This window comes from Taudactylus pleione, unplaced genomic scaffold (genome assembly GCF_031769625.1).
Source record: "Taudactylus pleione unplaced genomic scaffold, aTauple2 ptg000887l, whole genome shotgun sequence".
Taxonomy (NCBI): domain Eukaryota; kingdom Metazoa; phylum Chordata; class Amphibia; order Anura; family Myobatrachidae; genus Taudactylus; species Taudactylus pleione.
The window spans coordinates 1,129,103-1,143,976 of record NW_028285288.1 but is presented as its reverse complement, the minus strand read 5'-3'; the positions used below and the strand labels follow the sequence as shown (position 1 = coordinate 1,143,976).

Below are 14,874 nucleotides of genomic sequence, written 5' to 3'. Positions count from 1 at the left end.
GGGAGAGGTATATGGGGGTGCTGTATGGGTGGGAGAGGTATATGGGGGTGCTGTATGAATGGGAGAGGTATATGGGGGTGCTGTATGATGGGAGAGGTATATGAGGGAGCTGTATGGATGGGAGAGTTATATGAGGGATCTGTATGAATGGGAGAGGCATATGGGGGTGCTGTATGGATGGGAGAGTTATATGGGGGAGCTGTATGAATTGGAGAGGTATATGGGGGAGCTGTATGAATGGGAGAGTTATATGGGGGAGCTGTATGAATGGGAGAGGTATATGCGGGTGCTGTATGGATGGGACAGGTATATGGGGGTGCTGTATGAATAGGAGAGGTATTTGGGTGTGCTGTATGGATGGGAAAGGTATATGGGGGTGCTGTATGAATGGGAGAGGTATATGGGGGTGCTGTATGGATGGGAGAGGTATATGGGGGTGCTGTATGGATGGGAGAGTTATATGGGGGAGCTGTATAAATGGGAGAGGTATATGCGGGTGCTGTATGGATGGGACAGGTATATGGGGGTGCTGTATGAATGGGAGAGGTATATGGGGGTGCTGTATGGATGGGACAGGTATATGGGGGTGCTGTATGGATGGGAGAGTTATATGGGGGGTACTGTATGAATGGGAGAGGTATATGGGGGTGCTGTATGGATGGGGCTGGTATATGGGGGTGTTGTATGGATGGGGCAGGTATATGGAGGTGCTGTATGTATGGGACAGGTATATGGGGGTACTGTATGAATGGGGCAGGCATATGGGGGTGCTGTATGAATGGGGCAGGTATATGGGGGTGCTGTATGGATGGGGCAGGTATATGTGGGTGCTGTATCAATTGGACAGGTATATGGGGGTGCTGTATGAGTGAGACAGGTATATAGGGGTGCTGTATGGATGGGACAGGTGTTTCTAAGATTGCATGGGGGTGTTATGGTGCATACACATGGTCAGATCTGTCAGATGAACAATGAACGATTTTATCAACTATTTGAACGATTTCAAACTGTATTAAAATGAATGAAATCGTCAAAATCTGACAGCAAACACAGACGATGTCAGATATCGTTATCTGACCATCGGAACACGCATCGTTCATCGTTGCAGGCTCACATGGCAGATTTTCTTTCAGATATGAGCGATTGAATGATCTTTAAAATCGTTATTCAGATCTGATAGAAAACCTGAGCGTGTGTATGCACCATTAGAGGGAGATTTTCAAGTTTTTTTTATAAAGTGGCTTAAAATGACACAAATATATACCTTTTTATGCCCCCCTAATTTAAGTAGAACAATTATTCTGCAGAAAAAACATTTACTTTCTATTATTTGAGGGTTTTAGAAATATGCATAAAACAGCCTCATGACAAAATGTAAAACCCCCAAATACTTTTATTGGGGCCACTAATATACTTCTTTATTGTTACCCTATATCACTTTGCATTTTTGGGGGGTACAGGCAGATCTCCCCATTTTCACCTATACTTATCGCGTGTAAAACCAGTAAGAACTTTTGCACAAATACCACATCGCAACTTTTGGAATTAGATTGCGCATATACGTGATAAGCGACCTTCGCACGCGAACGGTGCAAAAACAGCGCGCGCCAATTTAATTACTCTAATTATATGTGTTCACACGACAAGTAGGTATAAATGGCAGTGACGTATACGGACACTATGAAATAATACTACTACTTTGTGGGCAATGAATTTGGCTGATCCCTGTGCCTCTTCCCCCTCATATGTCTGTCCAGCGCTATACGTGTTCGGTCTTGTTAAGTGAAACAGATGTCCTGCGCTTCCGGCAACTGACACACCGCCATTATCCCTTTTATAAATAAGCCGGACCCTGGGTGCAACCTTATACCGCAGTTTACCGATGTATAAATAAAAAAATAAATTTGATTCTTTTTAGAAATAATTATTTTTTTGTCCCAAAATAAAAGTTTCACTCAACGTTTATACAAATTTACCAGCAAGGTCTATTTTTTACGTTATTTTTTAGACAACTTACGTCACACGGCCTGGTGGAGGCGCTATTGCTGTTTTCATCTAACAAGTCATTTATTATGTTTTATGAGCAAGTCCCATAGGGCCTGTACGCACGAGAAGAAATGCAAATATGCAGAGAAGGTAAATTATCTGTACACAATAAAACTGTGTTGATATATTTTACGGCCCGTAGGAGGATAAATAAACCGTGCTTGTAAAATCAGATACAATCCTTGCAATCGCACATTGCCAAAACTTCATTTTGTTGCAAACTCAAGAAAGGCTGGATCATATCCTAGAGGACGAGCTGTCTGACGTAACCTCATATTTCCTATGCTCGCTGCTGTAAACGATACAGAGCTCCTTTGTACCCCCCACCACCATCAATCACTCTTTGCGCCCCGCCCGCCTCCCTGATGCTTGCTAGCCAATCACCCACTACTGCTCTTCTCGGCGACTGCTACCAGCCAGGGCGGGCACAAGTACCAGCAGGACTCTACCTAGGGGGGGGGGGCGATTCTAAAACAGACGCATCTGCAGACGCTTTACTCTACGGTTGCGACAGCCAACTCGCTAGCTTATTCTAGTGCGGGAACCCGCCGTGTATTCCCAACAACCATACATCTGCACGTGGAATGCCACCCCGCCCGCTGTTTTTCAGTCTGCAGCCGCAACCGTTATCGTCAGTATCTGCCTTCGGAACGGCTGAAATGGCGGCACTTCACGACCAATAAGCGTTGGTAATTTTCCACCCCTGTGCGCAGGAAAATTGGTGTAGTCGGGATATCATATTCTAACGCAATGCTCACAGTCGGACATCCCGGCCGCGCATTGCAGAGAATTAAATAAGGTAAACAAAAAGTCAGAGGGCGGATTTGCAGAGTCGCACAGAAGCGGCGGTGTAATTCCGTCCAGATGTAAATGCAGAGCGAGATGACAGACACGGAATACATACGAATTACCGCCGGACACAAGTCCGGCAGTTCAAATCCCGACAGCGGCAGGCCGACACGGCTGAAAATACCGATCGTCCCCAGGTAAGTATTAACTAACCTAACCCTAACCCTCCTTAGGGGTGCCTAACCCTAACCTTCCCCCCAGTGCTTAACCCTAATCCCCCCTCTAAGTGCCTAAACCTAACCCCCCTTCCCCGCCGCCTAAACCTAACCTCCCGAGGGGGTGCCTATACCCTAACCTCCCGGGGGGGTGCCTAACCCTGTCCCCCCCGGGAACCCTAAACCTAACCCTCCCTCCCCCTAGCCTAACCCTAACCCTCCCGGGGGGGGTGCCTAACCCTAAGCCCCCCGGGAGCCCTAAACCTAACCTTCCCCCCCCGCGCGGCTGTCCGCAGCAGCGCCGATCTCCCGGCGTCAGTAAAATGATCGGTGTCTACATCTAGACACCGGTCATTTCACCCTCGCCGGGATATGACAGTCGGGAAGCCGGCTGTCGGTATAATGTCAGCCGGCTTCCTGATTGCATACCGACAGACACCTCTATGCTACATCTGCATTATCATCATCGGAACAATCGGTGGCGATTGTTGTCCTTTTGGCCAGGCTGCGGTACCCATCGGGTTAAATGTGCGGTAACCATCGGGTTAGTGTACAACTCTGAATCAGGCCCAAAGTTAGATGGTTGCAGCTAAAAGCCATTAAAATAAACAAAAATAGTTCACACCTAAAACAGTTACATTATATAGCATATACATTTTATTTTTATATACAGCAACAGTGAACATGTCTAGGTACTGTACCAATTCAAATGTGTCACATATAGGGAAAAACATTTAAATGACTATATAATGCAGCCATTGGGGTAAATTTACTAAGATGGGAGTTCTATTTAAGAAGTGATGTTGCCCATAGCAACCAGATTCTATTTCTCATTTATCTAGCACCTTCTAGAAGACAATACCTGGAATCTGATTGGTTGCTCTGGGCAACATCACTTCTTAAATAGAACTCCCAACTTAGTAAACTTACCCCACTGACGCTTAAACCAAACCCGGTATGATGGCCTTGCTGGATTTTAGCTCCCATTACTTACTCTGCAGTGCGGGAAGAACCGATCGCTAATTTTCTAACTTTAGAATATTTTGGGAGCCAGGAAACGTTAGGTCACACATGAAACCGAGTGGAACTATTTTAAACGCGCGTGTAGGGGAGCTAATACCGCGAAACGCTGACATTTACCCACCCCGCCGCGCCACAGTCTTCTTCTTGCTATATTTCCAGATAACTGAGAGGAATAATGTATTCCTGTCTTCTCTATCATCCGAAAATCCTACTCCAAAATGACCCTGTTTAATCTCATTATAAGAGCCTGTTTGTGTGCTCTCAGCCTGAGAAGAAAGTGAAAACCCCTTGATATAATCCCATTTATAATGAGCAGGGAAAATTACTTTACCAGCAGAATCATTTTGTCAGTCGAGTGGCAATTCTGCAGTAATTAGCTTAACCTGTTAGAAGTGTATAGACACCGGCCCAACGACCCCGTCCAGCCTCTGACTGCGCAGCGCTCAACAGGACGCATCAATCACTGTCCTTCATTCAGCGCTGTCCTTCTACCACGGCAATGTCTGCATCCACTGGCAAGGTGATAGTCAGCGGGGTCTCTCCTACAAGGCTGCCGTCTGCCGCAGACACTAAACAAAGATGCATGATACGCTCCCGGGCCCAGTCACGATTTTGTGCCATTGACCCCACGTGTTATAAAACGACAGGGGTGCCAGAGGCATCCGCTATAACATTAAACAGCGTGTAACGCTGCTGTTTACACGAAGAGACGCCAAAGGTTGTGTATTAATGAGATTTACTATATACATGAAATAACTGGAGTGTTTATACATGAGTATATATGCCCGCTGTCAGGGCCGTAGCTAGGGTAGTGCGGCCGATGCCATCGCACAGGGCACCGCAGGTCAGGGGGCGGTGTTTGGGCCTGTCAAATTTCTGTTTATTATCATTCTTGCTTGTAGCTTCCTCTTATTTCATCCCCAGCATCTCCTGGCCTCCCCTATCTCTTCCCTGGCCCTTCCCCATGAGGCCATGGCCCTCTCTCAGGTGCACTATATTATGTCCCTATTTATCCCCAGCATCTCCTGGCCTCTCCTATCTCTTACCTGGCCCTTCCCCATGAGGCCATGGCCCTCTCTCAGGTGCACTATATTATGTCCCTAATTATCCCCAGCATCTCCTGGCCTCTCCTATCTCTTCCCTGGCCCTTCCACATGAGGCCATGGCCCTCTCTCAGGTGCACTATATTATGTCCCTATTTATCCCCAGCATCTCCTGGCCTCCCCTATCTCTTCCCTGGCCCTTCCCCATGAGGCCATGGCCCTCTCTCAGGTGCGCTATATTATGTCCCTATTTATCCCCAGCATCTCCTGGCCTCCCCTATCTCTTCCCTGGCCCTTCCCCATGAGGCCATGGCCCTCTCTCAGGTGCACTATATTATGTCCCTATTTATCCCCAGCATCTCCTGGCCTCCCCTATCCCTTCCCCATGAGGCCATGGCCCTCTCTCAGGTGCACTATATTACGTCCCTATTTATCCCCAGCATCTCCTGGCCTCCCCTATCCCTTCCCCATGAGGCCATGGCCCTCTCTTAGGTGCACTATATTATGTCCCTATTTATCCCCAGCATCTCCTGGCCTCCCCTATCTCTTCCCTGGCCCTTCCCCATGAGGCCATGGCCCTCTCTCAGGTGCATTATATTATGTCCCTATTTATCCCCAGCATCTCATGGCCTCCCCTATCTCTTCCCTGGCCCTTCTCCATGAGGCCATGGCCCTCTCTCAGGTGCACTACATTATGTCCCTATTTATCCCCAGCATCTCCTGGCCTCCCCTATCTCTTCCCTGGCCCTTCCCCATGAGGCCATGGTCCTCTCTCAGGTGCACTATATTATGTCCCTATTTATCCCCAGCATCTCCTGGCCTCTCCTATCTCTTCCCTGGCCCTTCCCCATGAGACCATGGCCCTTTTTTGGGTGCATTATGTCCCTTTGAAAAATGAGGGGGGCGCCAATGCTCTTTCTGGCACAGGGCACCAAAAAGTCTAGTTACGGCTCTGCCCGCCGTGCGCTATTGTGCTTTTTTGGGACAGGAATGCCATATTAGGTAACTATGTGGTGGTCAGCAGCAGATCGCTGTTCAGTAACTGAGGGTGAAGGGAAACCCATGACCACAACTAACACATGCGGACCGGATGGCTAGGTTGAGAGATGAAGACTCATGAAGAGAGCAAGCCACAAATAGTAACCAAGGGAAGACATCAAAACAAAGGCAGGAGTTCGGAATGGTCAGTCCTGTAGCAGAGGATCAAAATTAAATGGTTAGCCATTCTGGCAGGGGTCACTAATACTAGCGAGGCAGGAATGACCATCACCCATCTATTACTGGCGGACCTAGGATAAAAATATATAATTTTGTGAGAAAACTACAAAAAAACTTTATTAACACTTATAATTTATGGCTGAATGTGTGAGAAGCTGGGCTGATGTTGGGCCTATTTTTATGTGGAGGCCTGGAGCTGCAGCGCCATCCGTCCCATTGTTAATTTGGCCCTGACCGTTTTGTAATGAACTATCACTTATCAACTGTATCTGCTGATATGACATGTCACAATGTAAGGTACGCTTACTGGAAGCAATGGCACAATGCATGGAGAATGTGAAGTCACATGGTATGTTGACCATGTGACTTGCTTACATCATAAATAGCCTTTGTGATGTCACTTAGCTATAACAGCTATAACAGAAAGGTCACCATTTTGCAGAGAGCTGTCAGTTATCCTCTGTATCTGCTGATATGATCTGTCACACTGTAAGGTACGCTTATTTTAACCTAAATATCATATATGATAATAATGATAGATAGTATTGGGGAAATGCGGGTATAATGTTATTTATAACCTCAATTGATGATGTGACTTGCTATAGAAAAGTAAGTTATCAGCTGTATTTGTTGATATACCTACTGACCTTGTAGTGTAAGCTTATGTTATCCTAAATGATAGATCATAGATAGATAGATAGATAACAATGGCAAAATGCATGCAGGCGGTTATTTATTTAATTTTTTTACCTCATTATACCAACCATGTGACTTATTACATCATAAACAGCCTTTGTGATGTCACACAGCTTTGGTAGAAAGGAATGGTGAAGAGAGCTGTTAGTTATCAGCTGCATTTGCTGATATGACCTGTCACAATGTAAGGTAGGCTTATTTTAACCTAAATGTTATATATGAAAATAATGATAGACAGACATTGGTGAAATGAGGGTAGGATGAGATTTATCACCTCAATAGGCTGATCATGGGACTTGCTATAGAGCTGTCAGTCGGCATCTTTTATAATAAGACTGCTCTTGTGGCATTAGCATTTCCGCTGCGTCCGACGACCCGGCACCGATCTCTCTTGCATCCATCTCTGAATCAGGTCCAAAGTCACATCTGCTCTGATGGAAACTGAGTTACTGAAATAAGATGTGATAGTTCATCCACCGACAGCCAGCAGAGTCAGGTGACCTATAGCCTAGTGACAGCTAAGCGCTCATCGGATTCATCCAATGCTCTTATACAGAAGTAGCAGAGGCTACCCTGACACCACATGCATGTGCGGGGGCAGATAGCTCTAGTCTCACGTGGTGCTATCACTGTAACTACACAATGCCCAAATCAACACAAAGAGGAGCCCAAATAACTGCGCTATGCACAAATGTATAGCGCGCACCAGCCGCCTACACACCGTATACAACCCATCAATTCGCTGCATCACTTCTGCATGAGGTGGCATTCTAAATTAGCCCCCCCATATTTGTCGCCTGTATTGTTAGTGGGCCTCAAAAAAACAACCTTGTCAATTTTTGCTCGCACCCCTGACAATGTATTAAGTACCGTAATAACCGGAAGTGTGCTCAGCTGCATACTGTAACCTTGTGGCTGATTGACTCATAAACTTAAGGTGCGTACTGCGTACACACTACACGATATGCTCCCTGAGCGATATCGTGTAGTGTTGTCCCCGGCAGGGTGTGCTCAATGTTGTTTATGACATTGAGCACAGCCGCTGAACGATATCATTAACGATATCGTTCAGCGTCGGGCTCTCTCCCCCATTCCCTGACATGCAGTAACCTGACGAGATCGTCAGGTTGGCCTGCATGTCAGCCCGATGAACGATGATGACGAACGACCCGCGGGAACGCGCGTCGTCGTTATCGTTCATCTCTTTGGGCTTAAAAATGGACGATAAAGTGGACGACTGAACGATAACGATATCATTATCGTTCAGTCGTCCACTTTATCACCCATAGTGTACGCACCTTCACTGTGTAAAAATCAGGAAGGTTTGGGTTGGACTGGGAGCACTTAAGGCCAAGTTCTACACGTGAAACGTGCAATGAGGCAAATTATTTGTGTGTATGTATATATATATATATATATATATATATATACACACACACACACATAAATATATATATACACACACACATAAATATATATATGTAGCAAATCATGGTAGATGGCCATTATGACCGTACATAATGTAGAACACACTCTGGTCACTGAGGTGTAATCCCTAGTTGCTATGGTGACCTGTTTGTCCAGCCCTGAGCTACAGTACAATGACCTCAGACACACAGCTAAACCCCACACATAACACTATCACATGCCTGTAGATGGTTTACAATAATACCCCTACACAATCTAATAAGCCTCATGTGATGTTACCTCAAGTCCCTGCACCAAAACCTCTATATACACTCAACTCACAAGTGACAACACATTATAACGTGTCACCCTCCAGGGAATAATATCACTGACTGCAGACCCATAATACACTATACCTCACCTGCTGTTTTTGTTTTCTTTTAAACCAGAGGTTCCCAAACGCGGTCCTCAAGGCTCCCCAACAGTTCAGGTTTTTAGAAATAGTCATGGTTGAGCACAGGTGGTTCAATCAAATTGACTGAGGTAGTAATTAAGTCACCTGTGGTCAAGCATGGATATCCTTAAAACCTGGATTGTTAGGGTGCCTTGAGGACAGTGAGGTCGATTCAGACCCGGACGCTAAGAGCGAAGGCATGAGGTGGGCAGTATAAAATGGAGGGGAGAAAGCGCTAAGAGCAGAGGCATGAGGTGGGCGGTGTAAAAAGGAGGGGATAAAGGCGCTAAGAGCGAAGGCATGAGGTGGGTGGTATAAAATGGAGGGGAGAAGGCGCTAAGAACAGAGGCATGAGGTGGGCGGTGTAAAATGGAGGAGAGAGGCACTAAGAGCGAAGGCATAAGGTGGGCGGTCTAAAATGGAGGGGAGAAGGCGCTAAGAGCAGAGGCATGAGGTGGGCAGTGTAAAATGGAGGGGAGAAGGCGCTAAGAGTGAAGGCATGAGGTGGGCGGTCTAAAATGGAGGGGAGAAGGCGCTAAGAGCAGAGGCATGAGGTGGGCGGTGTAAAATGGAGGGGAGAAGGCGCTAAGAGCGGAGGCATGAGGTGGGCGGTGTAAAATGGAGGGGAGAAGGCGCTAAGAGCGAAGGCATGAGGTGAGCGGTGTAAAAATGGAGGGGAGAAAGCGCTAAGAGCGAAGGCATGAGGTGGGCGGTGTAAAATGGAGGGGAGAAGGCGCTAAGAGCGAAGGCATGAGGTGGGCGGTGTAAAATGGAGGGGAGAAGGCGCTAATAGCGAAGGCATGAGGTGGGCGGTGTAAAATGGAGGGGAGAAGGCGCTAAGAGCGAAGGCATGAGGTGGGCGGTAGGAGCAGAGGCATGAGGTGAGCGGTGTAAAATGGAGGGGAGAAAGTGCTAAGAGCGAAGGCATGAGGTGGGCGGTATAAAATGGAGGGGAGAAGGCGCTAAGAGTGAAGGCATGAGGTGGGCGGTATAAAATGGAGGAAAGAAGGCGCTAAGAGCGAAGGAATGAGGTGGGCGGTATAAAATGGAGGGGAGAAGGCGCTAAGAGCGAAGGAATGAGGTGGGCGGTATAAAATGGAGGGGAGAAGGCGCTAAGAGCGAAGGCATGAGGTGGGCAGTGTAAAATGAAGGGGAGAAGGCGCTAAGAGCGAAGGCATGAGGTGGGCGGTGTAAAATGGAGGGGAGAAGGCGCTAAGAGCGAAGGAATGAGGTGGGCGGTGTAAAATGGAGGGGAGAAGGCGCTAAGAGCGAAGGCATGAGGTGGGCAGTGTAAAATGGAGGGGAGAAGGCACTAAGAGCGAAGGCATGAGGTGGGCGGTGTAAAATGGAGGGGAGAAGGCACTAAGAGCGAAGGCATGAGGTGGGCGGTGTAAAATGGAGGGGAGAAGGCGCTAAGAGCGAAGGCATGAGGTGGGCGGTGTAAAATGGAGGGGAGAAGGCGCTAAGAGCGAAGGCATGAGGTGGGCGGTGTAAAATGGAGGGGAGAAGGCGCTAGGAGCAGAGGCATGAGGTGGGCGGTGTAAAATGGAGGGATGATGATGGATGGAAGAAATATGCAGAGAGGGAATGAAGGAGAGACTGACGATGGGAGAAAGGGAAGGGAGGATGGAAACAGGGAAACCTACATGTGTCAGGATCCAGTCCCGGGACTTATTTGTCCTGCTGGCAATTTCTGCAACCTGGGCCTGTTATAGGTTCCGGACAGTGGCGTCTCTATAATGGGTGCAATATGTGCGGGGCACACGGGCCCCCGGACCCAGGGGGGCCCCGCACCGCACACACTGCACCCATATTATTTTAAACTTACCTGTCCGTGGTCCCGCGTCGGGTGTCAGCGCAGCTCAGAACACCGGAAAATGCCCGCGGCGCCCATTTTTCTGGTGTTCTGCGCATGCGCAGTAGACTCCGGGCACACTCTAGTGCCTGGAGTCTACTAAGGCACCGGTGGCTGGCCAGCCGCGTCAGTCGGCTACCGGCCACCGGGGATAGAGGAAGGGGTCCTGCACGGGAAGTGCACATGGGCCCCCTCCTCTCTTAAGACTCCCCTGGTTCCGGACCAACATAGCGGACACAGTGCTGGGAATTACTGGTAGATGTTGGGCATTACTGTGCAGGGCCTGGCACCCCCAATGTTTGCATTCATAACAGAAACGTGTGAACTTCAGTAGCCCGTGCTGCAATCTGATTGCAGCAATCAGTGCAAATCACCAAATCAAAAATACACTGGGTGGGAGGCATGAAAGCTAAAGATGTGGTCAGCCCCCAAAACTGCAGTTTTCTCATATGCACAAAGCTTCGGAATGCAAAAATCTTTCTGCAGCTTGGACCCGGTGGGCAACGCTATCTTCAGATGGTGTTGCCCAATAGAAGCCTTTGGGTTTCTTATCGCAGTGTGCTGAGAGACGGATCCCTCTCAGCAACCCCCCGCGGTGCGCACGTCATATGACACATGCGCAGAGGGACTCCCAGATCATAAACCCGGAAGTCTTTTATCACAAAGGACAACTCTTATTAGGAGAGCTGTCCTTTGCCATTTTCTTTATGAATACTGGGGTAATTAACGCTGGCAGGCATGTAAATGCGATACTTCATGCACCCTGCCCACTGAGAGCCAATGAATGCAACTCCCCCAACTATGAGAAACTGACAGAGGAGCGTAGACTCTGCGCAGCTCATGTGATTCAGGGGCCTATTCATCATCGGAGGCCGTATGGGATGCGCAAAGCCTCTAGGGAGTTGAGGAGGCGGCAGAGGGATCCCTCTTCACATCCACGGAACTCCTTCCCATAGGAAGGAGCGGGGATCTGAAAACAAGTGTCGTCTGAAGATGGCGCTTGTTCTCGGAAGAAAACTCTGAAAACTTTCAGTTTTCGGAGTTTACTGAATATTAGGTGATGATAAAATAGGCCGGTAACCTAAATACCGCTTGGTTAAACGGGTCATTTATCGTATGATGAATAGATGAATTGGCCCATAAGACAGCTCCTCCTCTTCCTGTTCCCCTATTATAGTAAAATCCTTGTATGCCATGTCTCTAACACCTGATCATTCATCTGATAGCGAAGCTATTACTCCTAAACAAAAACAACCAAAATGACAAAGAGAACATCTTCACACAGAGAAGATTGAATAGAGATAGATAGATAGATAGATATGAGATAGATAGATAGATATGAGATAGATAGATAGATATGAGATAGATAGATAGATAGATAGATAGACAGATAGATATGAGATAAATAGATACTAGATAGATAGATAGATAGATATGAGATAGATAGATAGGATATAGATAGATAATGAGATAGATAGATATGAGATAGATAGATAGATATGAGATAGATAGATAGATATGAGATAGATAGATAGATATGAGATAGATATATATGAGATAGATAGATATATATGAGATAGATAGATAGATATGAGATAGCTAGATAGATAGATATGAGATAGATAGATAGATATGAGATAGATAGATAGATAGATATGAGATAGATAGATAGATAGATAGATATTAGATAGATAGATAGATAGATAGATATGAGACAGATAGAGAGATAGATAGATAGGATAGATAGATATGAGATAGATAGATAGATAGATAGATAGATAGATATGAGAGATATTAGATAGATAGATAGATATGAGACAGATAGAGAGATAGATAGATAGGATAGATAGATATGAGATAGATAGATATGAGATAGATAGAGAGATATATAGGATAGATAGATAGATATTAGATAGATAAGATAGATAGATAGGTAGATATGAGATAGATAGATATGAGATAGATAGATATAGATATGAGAGAGATAGATATGAGAGAGATAGATATGAGAGATATGAGATAGATAGATACTGTGCACACAGTCTCCCTGTGAGTTATTGAGGCTCCACTACCAAAAGGTGCTTTTAAAAAAATGGACCCGAAGATATTATATTCTCTATAATCATACTTGTTTAAAGGAACACAACGTATAATTGTCTTACAGAGGGGTATTCACGTGCTATGCTTAGGATGGGCTGCACCACGAGCAGGCCACTTGCCATGAAAGCGTTAATCAGTGCTGACCCTGGATATAGTAATGGAAAGGATTTGGCCTGTGCATACCATGTTTGGCTGTGTGTATCCTGCCTTGGCCGAGGCCCAGTTGCTAGACTACAAATATAGACCAAGGATTCCTGTCTCCCAGGAGCTCCGACAGGATTACACAGGGCTGGGTGGGGACCAGCCAGCGGGAGAAGGACCCACTCATGCGATGAGGGATAAAGTGGTGGCTTGTATGAAATCCCTGCGTTCCTCTGTGAGTGAGGAGAGCTACTTACAGCTCTGAGCTGCCTGTGTCACTGCAGACAGCAGATCTAAGAGCGGCAGATTTACTCCTGGTAATGAAACCTGTCAGCGGCCACTGCATCAATCACCTGCTGGTTACTTACTGGTTTATTGATTTCATATAATGAATTAAAGAAAATCTAATTTATGCACTCTAAAATGGATGAACAAGCTGTATAATTATTTGTTTAACATCACTGTGTGCGTGGTGCTGGCCTCATGGGGGCCTACTATATTGTGTTTTTACGTTTTTCACACAGGGGGCTTTTTTGGAGTCACCCAACACTGATATGAAGGTATATAGGGACCCATTTACCAATAATAACAGTTGCAATGTAATCAGGGAGCGATATTAGCACTCATTGTTGCATTGTAGGATGCGATTATACCGCATCAGTGATCGCTTCACTCCTGTGGCGGGAATCCTGCGCGTGCACGGTCAGCTGACCACCCATGTGCAGCGGCCATTGCTGGGGAGGGTTCGGGAGGAACTCTCCCCCCGTAAATTCTACCAAGTGTAGCCCATGGCGATGGCTGCGGGGGCCAAACTTCAGAATGCGTTGGTAAATCCGTCATCGCATCCCCCATAGAAACCTATGGGGGCAGCGGCTGATGTCGGAAATAGAGTATCTGCTGCGGTCCCTCTTTCATACATTAGGGCGATAATAAATATTTGCAGTTATCACCTGAAAACAAGTTTCCCGGGAATATGCCGCAAATATTTAATGAAAAATAGGCCCCATAGTAATATAAACAACATAGGAATGCAATAGGAATATAATAACAACATGACTATAGTATAGAACATAAAACACTAAGCAAAAATAAATGTGAATATTGCCTATAAGACAGCTATGTCATAGGCTATTACAGTCAGACAATATGGTCAGTTTTCTTTTTTCTTAATATACCACAAATAGCTTCCATAATAAGTGCGACAAACAATACACTAAATGCATCGCTGTACTGTCCTAAAAGTTACATCATCGTTATGCAACATATTTGTAAACGAGGGATCAAAGAGCATTTATCCTGCGCCGGGCCTGAGATACGTCCGGTTACACGCGGCCAGTAATTGGGGCCTGAGATACATCCGGTTACACGCGGCCAGAAATTGGGGCCTGAGATACGTCCGGTTACACACGGCAGTAATTGGGGTCTGAGATACGTCCGGTTACACGCGGCCAGTAATTGGGGCCTGAGATACGTCCGGTTACACACGCCAGTATTTGGGGCTTGAGATACGTCCGGTTACACGCGGCCAGTAATTGGGGCCTGAGATACGTCCGGCTACACAAGCCAGTAATTGGGGCCTGAGATACATCCGGTTACACGCGGCCAGTAATTGGGGCCTGAGATACGTCCGGTTACACAGGGCCAGTAATTGGGGCCTGAGATATGTCCGGTTACACACGGCCAGTAATTGGGGCCTGAGATACGTCCGGTTACACGCGGCCAGTAATTGGGGCCTGAGATATGTCCGGTTACACACGGCCAGTAATTGGGGCCTGAGATACGTCCGGTTACACGCGGCCAGTAATTGGGGCCTGAGATACATCCGGTTACACGCGGCCAGTAATTGGGGCCTGAGATACGTCCGGTTACACGCGGCCAGTAATTGGG

At 46.8% G+C, this 14,874-nt stretch overlaps 1 protein-coding gene across 1 annotated transcript in view; it reads right to left on the bottom strand.

Annotated features, from left to right (window-relative positions):
• Positions 1-14,874, bottom strand: part of TRIM44 (TRIM family member 44) — a 93,811-nt gene that overhangs the window by 49,699 nt on the left and 29,238 nt on the right. The gene's annotated exons all lie outside the window — the stretch shown is intronic.